An 8,990-nucleotide genomic window follows, 5' to 3' on the forward strand; every position below is an offset into this window, starting at 1 on the left:
GGCTCCCAACTCCACAGGCTGTACGTGCCCTATCATCCAACGGCAAAAAGTCTCCATATTTTAGGGATAAGCATGTTAAATCCGCCCCTGTGTCTAAAAGACAATCCACATCCTTATCACGCACCCTCACAGTTATATATAGCCCATCTCCACTTTGTTGTATTAGTGCGAGGAGGGGGGCCAGGGTGGGCTCTAATCGTTTTTTGCTATCCCAAGTAAATCCTTCTGTTGTTGTATTGTCAGTCGCTTAAATGCTTCTATGAGGTCGTTATCTTGTGACAAGCCTGGCTTGTTGGCTGAATTGTATCCCTGGCTGCGTCCTCTTCCCCAGCCACGACCTTTCTGTTTGGCCCTGCAGGTCTTGGCCCAGTGACCTTCTTTCCCACAATAATGACATTTTCCGGGTAATTTTCCAAATAACTGTTTATCTGAATCCTGGGATTTCCATCCCATAGCCTGTACAGCTCGGACTTTAGCTCCCATATCCCCATCTAATTGGTTACATCGATCCACCAATGCTTCAAAGGTAGTTCCTCGACCTTCCCAGTCTGGTAACACCACCTTAAGCATTTTTGACAGTTCTGGCTTTAGACCTGCCACGAAAGCTGCTTTCAGGGGTCCAAAAGGGTTCATCCATTTCCTCATCTGTATTATTCATACCCAAATGTTCTAGCCACGTGCATCTAAACTGCTCGTAATACTCCAGGACATCCTCTGTTCCTTTCTGTTGGCAGGCTGCAATTTTTCCCCAGTCTGTTTTAGCTGGACTGAAGGCTTGCAGCCAGTGTTTAATCGCCTCCCATCCTGCATCTAATTCTTGATCATTCTGCCCCAAAGATTCTTCTCCCTTGTCGTGCAATTTTCTTCCCTGTGTTTTTGGCACCATTATGGTCAAAATTTGCACTCCATCCCAGGGATGAAGTTGATATATATTTCTTAAGTGGTCCAATTGGTCCCACGTTTTTACTCCCCCTTTCTTTGGATTGGGCAATTCCTTGGACCATTTATCAATTTTCTCCGGGTCTGCCGGATCATGAACTAAGTATTCTTCGTACACCCTTTTCTTTGTTTTTTTGGTTCCGCTCTCATCCGCAGTCTCTTCTGATTTGACTAAAACTCGTCTTTTTTTAAACGGGGCAAAGTGCACCCCTAATTCTTCATCCTCCGACCCTGTATCGTCGAAGGATTCAGAATTCGTATCTATTCCTCGGCCGTGTCTTCGGGTTTGTGCTTTTAATTTATCCAAACATGGGTACCCTGGGAATTGATCAATACATTTTCCTTTTCCTATTACTGTCTCTTGACCTAATGATTTTTCCATTCTTTAATTTCACCTTTAAGATCTTTAACTTCCACTTCCAGCTTTTCAAGTTCAAGCTTTTTCTGTCGCAGCTGTGCACAAACTGCTTGCAATTGATCCTTTGTACTGGTCAGTTCTCGATCATGTTGGGAACGCATTATAATTTCGTTCCGCTTTCGAATCTGGCCCATAACCGCTAGGGACCATCTAGTTCGCTCTTTATTTTTCATACGGGTCGTTTTTCCCCAGACGCTTTTATCTCGTCCAAGGACCATTGTCCTTTGGAGGTCCTCCTCGCAGCTCACACTGCCAACCAACTTAGTGTCATCCGCAAATTTGGAGATACTACATTTAATCCCCTCATCTGAATCATTAATGTACAGTGTAAACAGCTGGGGCCCAAGCACAGAACCTTGCGGTTCCATACTAATCACAGCCTGCCATTCTGAAATGTCCCCATTTACTCCTACTCTTTGCTTCCTGTCTGACAACCAGTTCTCAATCCATGTCAGCACACTACCACCAATCCCATGTGCTTTAACTTTGCACATTAATCTCTTGTGTGGGGCCTTGTCGAAAGCCTTCTGAAAGTCCAAATATACCACATCAACTGGCTCTCCCGAGTCCACTCTGCTGGAAACATCCTCAAAAAATTCCAGATGATTTGTCAAGCATGATTTCCCTTTCACAAATCCATGCTGACTTGGACCTATCATATTACCTCTTTCCAAATGCAATGCTATGACATCCTTAATAATTGATTCCATCATTTTACCCAGTACCGATGTCAGGCTGACCGGTCTATAATTCCCTGTTTTCTCTCTCCCTCCTTTTTTAAAAAGTGGTGTTACATTGGCTACCCTCCACTCCATAGGAACTGATCCAGAGTCAATGGAATGTTGGAAAATGACTGTAAATGCATCCGCTATTTCCAAGGCCACCTCCTTAAGTACTCTGGGATGCAGTCCATCAGGCCCTGGGGATTTATCGACCTTCAATCCCATCAATTTCCCCAACACAATTTCCCGACTAATAAGGATTTCCCTCAGTTCCTCCTCCTTACTAGACCCTCCGACCCCTTTTATATCCGGAAGGTTGTTTGTGTCCTCCTCAGTGAATACCGAACCAAAGTACTTGTTCAATTGGTCCGCCATTTCTTTGTTCCCCGTTATGACTTCCCCTGATTCTGACTGCAGGGGACCTATGTTTGTCTTTACTAACCTTTTTCTCTTTACATATCTATAGAAACTTTTGCAATCCGTCTTAATGTTCCCTGCAAGCTTCTTCTCGTACTCCATTTTCCCTGCCCTACTCAAACCCTATGTCCTCCACTGCTGAGTTCTAAATCTCTCCCAGTCCCTGGGTTCGCTGCTATTTCTGGCCAATTTGTATGCCACTTCCTTGGCTTTAATGCTATCCCTGATTTCCCTTGATAGCCACGGTTGATCCACCTTCCTTTTTTTATTTTTATGCCAGACAGGAATGTACAATTGTTGTAGTTCATCCATGCGGTCTCGAAATGTCTGCCATTGCCAATCCACAGTCAACCCCTTCAGTATCATTCGCCTATCTATCCTAGCCAATTCACGCCTCATACCTTCAAAGTTACCCTTCTTTAAGTTCTGGACAATGGTCTCTGAATTAACTGTTTCATTCTCCATCCTAATGCAGAATTCCACCATATTATGGTCACTCTTCCCCAAGGGGCCTCGCACAACGAGATTGCGAATGAATCCTCTCTCATTACACAACACCCAGTCTAAGATGGCCTCCCCGCTAGTTGGTTCCTCGACATATTGGTCTAAAAAACCATTCGGTATGCACTCCAGGAAATCCTCCTCCACCGTATTACTTCCAGTTTGCTTAACCCAATCTATGTGCATATTAAAGTCACCCATTATAACTGCTGCACCTTTATTGCACGCACCTCTAATTTCATGTTTGATGCCCTCCCCAACATCACTACGACTGTTTGGAGGTCTGTACACAACTCCCACTAACGTTTTTTGCCCTTTGGTATTCTGCAGCTCTACCCATATAGATTCCCATTGTTAAATCCCCCTTCTCATCTTCTAAGGGACCAACATTTACTTTAGTCACTCTTTTCCGTGTTATATATCGGTAAAAGCTTTAACTATCCATTTTTATGCTTTGCACAAGTTTACCTTCGTAATCTATCTTTCCTTTCTTTATTGCTTTCTTAGTCATTCTTTGCTGTCGTTTAAAATTTTCCCAATCTTCTATTTTCCCACTAACCTTGGCCACCTTATGCGCATTGGTTTTTAATTTGATACTCTCCTTTATTTACTTGGTTATCCACGGCTGGTTATCCCTTCTCTTACCGCCCTTCTTTTTCACTGGAATATATTTTTGTTGAGCACTATGAAAGAGCCCCTTAAAAGTCCTCCACTGTTCCTCAATTGTGCCACCGTTTAGTCTGTGTTTCCAGTCTACTTTAGCCAACTCTGCCCTCATCCCACTGTAGTCCCCTTTGTTTCAGCATAGTACGCTCGTTTGAGACACTACTTCCTCACCCTCAATCTGTGTTACAATTCGACCATACTGTGATCACTTATTCCGAGAGGATCTTTTACTAGCTTCAATCATTAATTTTCTCTTTACATGTGATGAACTTTTATCCCTATCTCGTTTACACACTGTATTTTAGGAGAATGGTTTAACATTTTAAGTGCTTATTGTCATGTATTCAACCAACATTGTAACCCATATATAATCTGACCTCAGTTGTACACTGTGAGAACAATGACCACTAGGTGGTGAACTTGTGGGAGACACTTCTAACCTGGACCTTCAAGTATAAAAGGGGAAGCTCCACCCACATTCATCACTTGAGTGCGAAGGAATAAAGGACAGGCCACAGACTGACCTTCTCTCAAGCATGGGCCTCGTGTGCATTTCTACTGTATAGTAAGGATGTATCAATGGCGACGAGAAACTGGGATTTAAACCACGTGAGCATGGCCGCTAGCAGAATAGACGAGAGATACTGTGTTAAGGAATGGTTGGGACAGAGAATCAACATTGTTGAAGCAGCACACAGTTCTCCAGGTAGACAAGGGCAATCGGGTATGCCCCAACATGTAGTCGAACCCAGAGGGGGAGATCGACAGAGATAATGGCAAGCAGAACGGCGATTCACACCAGTGCAAGGGACAATGTGGCCAGTAATGGGGCCATCAACACCTGTTAATGGCACACTCAAGGACAGTCACAGGGGTAGTCAGGGACGATTGACTAACAAGGGATCTTTTGTTTCCAACAACAGCTCATGTTGGAGGCATGGAGGCACAAACTCAGCCGGAGATTGCAGAGATGAGCAAAATACCTACAGAAATTGCAAAAATGAACGCTGGAGGGAATCGCTGGAAGCTGAAGTTCAGTGAGTTCATGTGGAGCACGTATGCAGTTCATACACCAGGACGCCACCGATAATGATGAAAGTGCTCCTCAGTGGCATCCCAGTATCAATGGAGCTAGACACGGGGGCTAGCCAGTCCCTGATGGATAACAAATAGTTTGAAAAGTTGTGGGCGTCCAAGGCCAGTAGGGCCAAAATTATCACCGATTGACGCACAGCTATGGACATACACCAAGGAGATCATTCCGGTGCTTGGCAGCGCCACGACAATCGTGACCCACAAAGATTCGGAGAACAGGTTGCCACTCTGGTTTGTCCCGGGGGATGGTCCCGCACTACTGGGGAGGAGTTGACTTGCTGTCATGAACTGGAAATGGGGCAATGTTAATGCTATTTCCGCTGTGGAGCGAGTTTCATGCTCACAGATCCTGCACAAATTTGATTCATTATTTCAACCCGGCATTGGCACTTTTATGGGGGCCAATGTAGTGATTCACATAAACCCGAAAGCCAGGCCAGGACACCACAAGGCCAGAGCGGTGCCGTACGTGATGTGGGAAAAGATAGAAGGTGAATTGAACCGCCTGCTGAGGGAAGGTATCATTTTGCCAGTCGAATTCAGTGACTGGGCGAGCCCGATTGTACCGGTGTTCAAGGCGGATGGGTCGGTCAGGATATATGGTGATTACAAGGCCACCATCAATCGGGTGTCACTCCAAGACCAGTACCCGCTACCGAGAGCGGAGGACCTCTTTGCGATGCTATCCGGTGGCAAACCTTTTTCAAAATTGGACGTGACCTCAGCTTACGTGACCCAGGAGCTGCCGAGAGAGTTGAAGAAGCTGACCACCATCACGACACACAACGGGTTGTTTGAGTACAACAGATGTCCGGTCGGGATTCGCTCGGCCGCCGCGATCTTCCAATGAAATATGGAAAGCCTCCTCAAGTCGATAACAGGGACGATGGTTTTTCAGGACGACATCCTGATCACGGGTTACGATACTGAAGAACACATCCACAACCTGGAGGAGCTGCTACGCAGACTGGACCGGGTAGGGCTGCGACTGAAAAAGGCGAAGTGCATCTTCCTAGCTCCAGAGGTAGAATTCCTGGGGATGAGGGTAGGATTAGATGGGATGAGCCCTACTGCGTCCAAGACGGAAGCGATCCAGAGAGCACCCAGACCCCGTAACACGACGGAGCTGCGTTTGTTCCTGGGGCTCCCGAACTATTTGGTAACTTTCTTCTCTAATTGAGCACGCTGCGAGAGCCGCTACACGTGCTCCTAAGCAAAGGTCGCGAATGGGTCTGGGGGGACAGCCAGGAAAGGGCTTTTAATAGAGCACACAATTTGTTATGTTCCAACAAACTGTTAACGCGATATGACCCATGTAAGAAACTTGTGTTAACGTGCGATGCGTCGTCCTATGGTGTCGGGTGTGTGTTGCAGCATGTCAATGCCAAGGGTCAGTTACAGCCGGTAGCTTATGCCTCCAGAAGTCTGTCCCAGGCAGAAAGGGGCTACGGGATGATAGAAAAGGAGGCGCTCGCATGTGTATATTCGGTAAAGAAAATGCACCAGTACCTGTTTGGCAGGAAATTTGAGCTGGAGACAGATCACAAACCCCTCACGTCCCTTTTGGCCGACAACAAGGCCATAAATGCAGACGCATCGGTCCGCATACAGAGGTGGGCACTCACGTTAGCCACCTATCACGACACAATTCGGCACAGACCGGGCACTGAAAACTGCGCCGATGCACTCAGCAGGCTCCCACCAGCCACCACTGAGGGGGCTACCGAGCATGCCGCTGAGATGGTCATGGCTGTTGAAGCTTTCGCAAGCGATGGCTCACCCGTGACAGCCCGTCAGATTAAAGTCTGGACAAATAGAGACCCGCTATTGTCTCTAGTCCAGAAATGTGTCCTGAATGGGGACTGGGCAGCCACATACAGGGCATGCCCTGAGGAATTTAAACCATTTCACAGGGGCTGAGATGAACTCTCGATTCAGGCCGATTGCCTACTGTGGGGAAACCGCGTAGTCATGTCCCAGATGGGCAGAGAGGTGTTCATCAGAGAACTCCACAATGAGCATCCGGGCATTGTCATGATGAAGGCAATTGCCAGGTCACACGTTTGGTGGCCAGGGATAGATGCAGATCTGGAAGTTTGTATTCGCAGGTACAACACATGTGCCCAGCTGGGCAATGCGCCCAGGGAAGCACCCCTTAGCCCCTGGCCATGGCCCGCCAAGCCTTGGTCACGCATCCATGATGACTACACAGGTCCTTTCATCGGAAAAAGGTTTTTGGTTGCAGTAGACGCTCACTCCAAATGGATCGAGTGTGACATTTTAAATTCAAGCACATCCTCTGCCACGGTAGAAAGTCTACGGGCAATGTTCGCCGCCCACGGTCTACCGGACATCTTGGTCAGCGACAATGGCCTGTGCTTCCCAATCACTGAATTCCAGGACTTCATGGCAGGCAATGGAATTAACCATGTCAGAAAGGCACCGTTCAAGCCAGCCTCAAACGGCCAGGCGTAACGAAAAGTGAAGATAATCAAACAGGGGATGCTCAGAATCCAAGGGGGTTCCCAACAAAGCCACTTATCACGCCTCCTGTTGTCCAATAGATCCCGACCACACTCGCTCACAGGGGTTCCACCCGCAGGGCTGCTAATGATAAGGATGCTCAAATGCCGTTATCCCTTATACACCACACCATGAAAGAAATTGTTGAGAGTAGGCGCCAATCACAATATAACTACCATGACAGGAATGCGGGGGCACGATATATTGGTGTAAACGACCCTGTTGTCCACAACTACACTGCAGGGCCTAAATGGCTCGCAGGCACTGTGATTGCCAAAGAGGGCAATAGGATTCTGGTAGTTAAACTAACCAATGGACAAATCTGCCGCAAACATGTGGATCAAACAAAAAGGAGGTTCAGCAACCCCATCGAAGAAGCAGAGGAAGAACACGATACAGAGTTCACTCCAGCACAGGTGACCGAACACCGGAACCAAAGGGAGGAGAGCCCAGTCACTGTGGGCAGTCCGGATAGACCTGAGGCACCGCAAACAGCAGACACACAGGCCAGCGCCCAACAACCGGAGCTCCAACTCAGGCGCTCTACAAGAGAGCGTAAACCACCAGAGAGACTCAACCTGTGATCCCAAAAAGACTTTGGGGTCATGTATTCAACCAGCATTGTAACCCATTTTTAAATTCAAAACCTGATAAAATTGATGAAACGCAGCCAACGTGCAAAAGTAATAATTCTTTTAATCACCGTTAATTAGCCGATAACCTTCTTCAGAATGAAATAAATAATAATATAATTACTGAGGAACAGTGGTATCATTTTCTCTTTACATGTGATGAAATTTTATCCCTATCTCATTTACATGCTGTATGAGAATGGTTTAAAATTGTAAGTGTTTATGACTCAGTTGTAAAACCATTGATTGTTGGTGTGTCTATACTTGATAGGAGGAGCACTTGAGACCGAAGTTCCAGTTCTATATATGTACCAATAGAATCATATCCACCAGTTTCTTTAAACCCAATAACATAATTTATTTCTAATGGGCTGGATGGAACATGATCCATGTAAAAAATTGTTATCGTTTTACTTGAACTGAATGCTCATAAAATATTGGAGTGGGAACTAATTGGATAACAGCACTGCTGGCAACATTTGCGGAATAGATTCGTGCAGCCAAAACGCACAATGACTACCTGGGATTGTGCGGCACCGAATACTCGGGGAAAAACAGTTAAACATTTCGTCCCTGGGTGGGCTTGAACCACCAACCTTTCGGTTAACAGCCGAACGCGCTAACCCATTGCGCCACAGAGACTGATGGACGTATAAGGTGCAAGACATCCAAATCCAGGGTGTCAGTCAGTTAAAGCTTCAGATTGCTCCGACCGGGATGGAACTTGTCCACTCTCAGTTGTACTTTTCCCAAATAAATGGAGGGACATTCATTGTGGATGTGTGGAAGCAGTCTGGTCCCGCACACTGCAGACACTTCCATGTCACCACCAACCAGCTCTCCCACAACCGGTGTGATCTACCTTCCAGCCTTCCGGTGCCTTGTCTGTGACAAAGTATTCTGATTGTCCCGAAGCCGGTATTAGGTTTGAATTTCTTTTCAGCTCCTGACTGCGGATATTCCTGTGATTAAACGGGAACTAAATGCTTACAGGGACAGTTGGATTCACCGTTTCTTTGCTTGGTGAAATTTCAAAGATTGAAAGCAACGCATATCAACCACAAACGTCCCGTGAGA

General features: G+C 46.5%; 1 non-coding gene across 1 annotated transcript; it reads right to left on the bottom strand.

The window, feature by feature from the left end:
- Positions 1 to 8,481: 8,481 nt before the first annotated feature.
- On the bottom strand, positions 8,482 to 8,555 carry trnan-guu (transfer RNA asparagine (anticodon GUU)). Its single transcript has one exon. It is a non-coding gene; the product is annotated as a tRNA-Asn (tRNA).
- Positions 8,556 to 8,990: the final 435 nt, after the last annotated feature.

Source organism: Pristiophorus japonicus, unplaced genomic scaffold, assembly GCF_044704955.1.
Source record: "Pristiophorus japonicus isolate sPriJap1 unplaced genomic scaffold, sPriJap1.hap1 HAP1_SCAFFOLD_1283, whole genome shotgun sequence".
Classification (NCBI taxonomy): Eukaryota; Metazoa; Chordata; class Chondrichthyes; family Pristiophoridae; genus Pristiophorus; species Pristiophorus japonicus.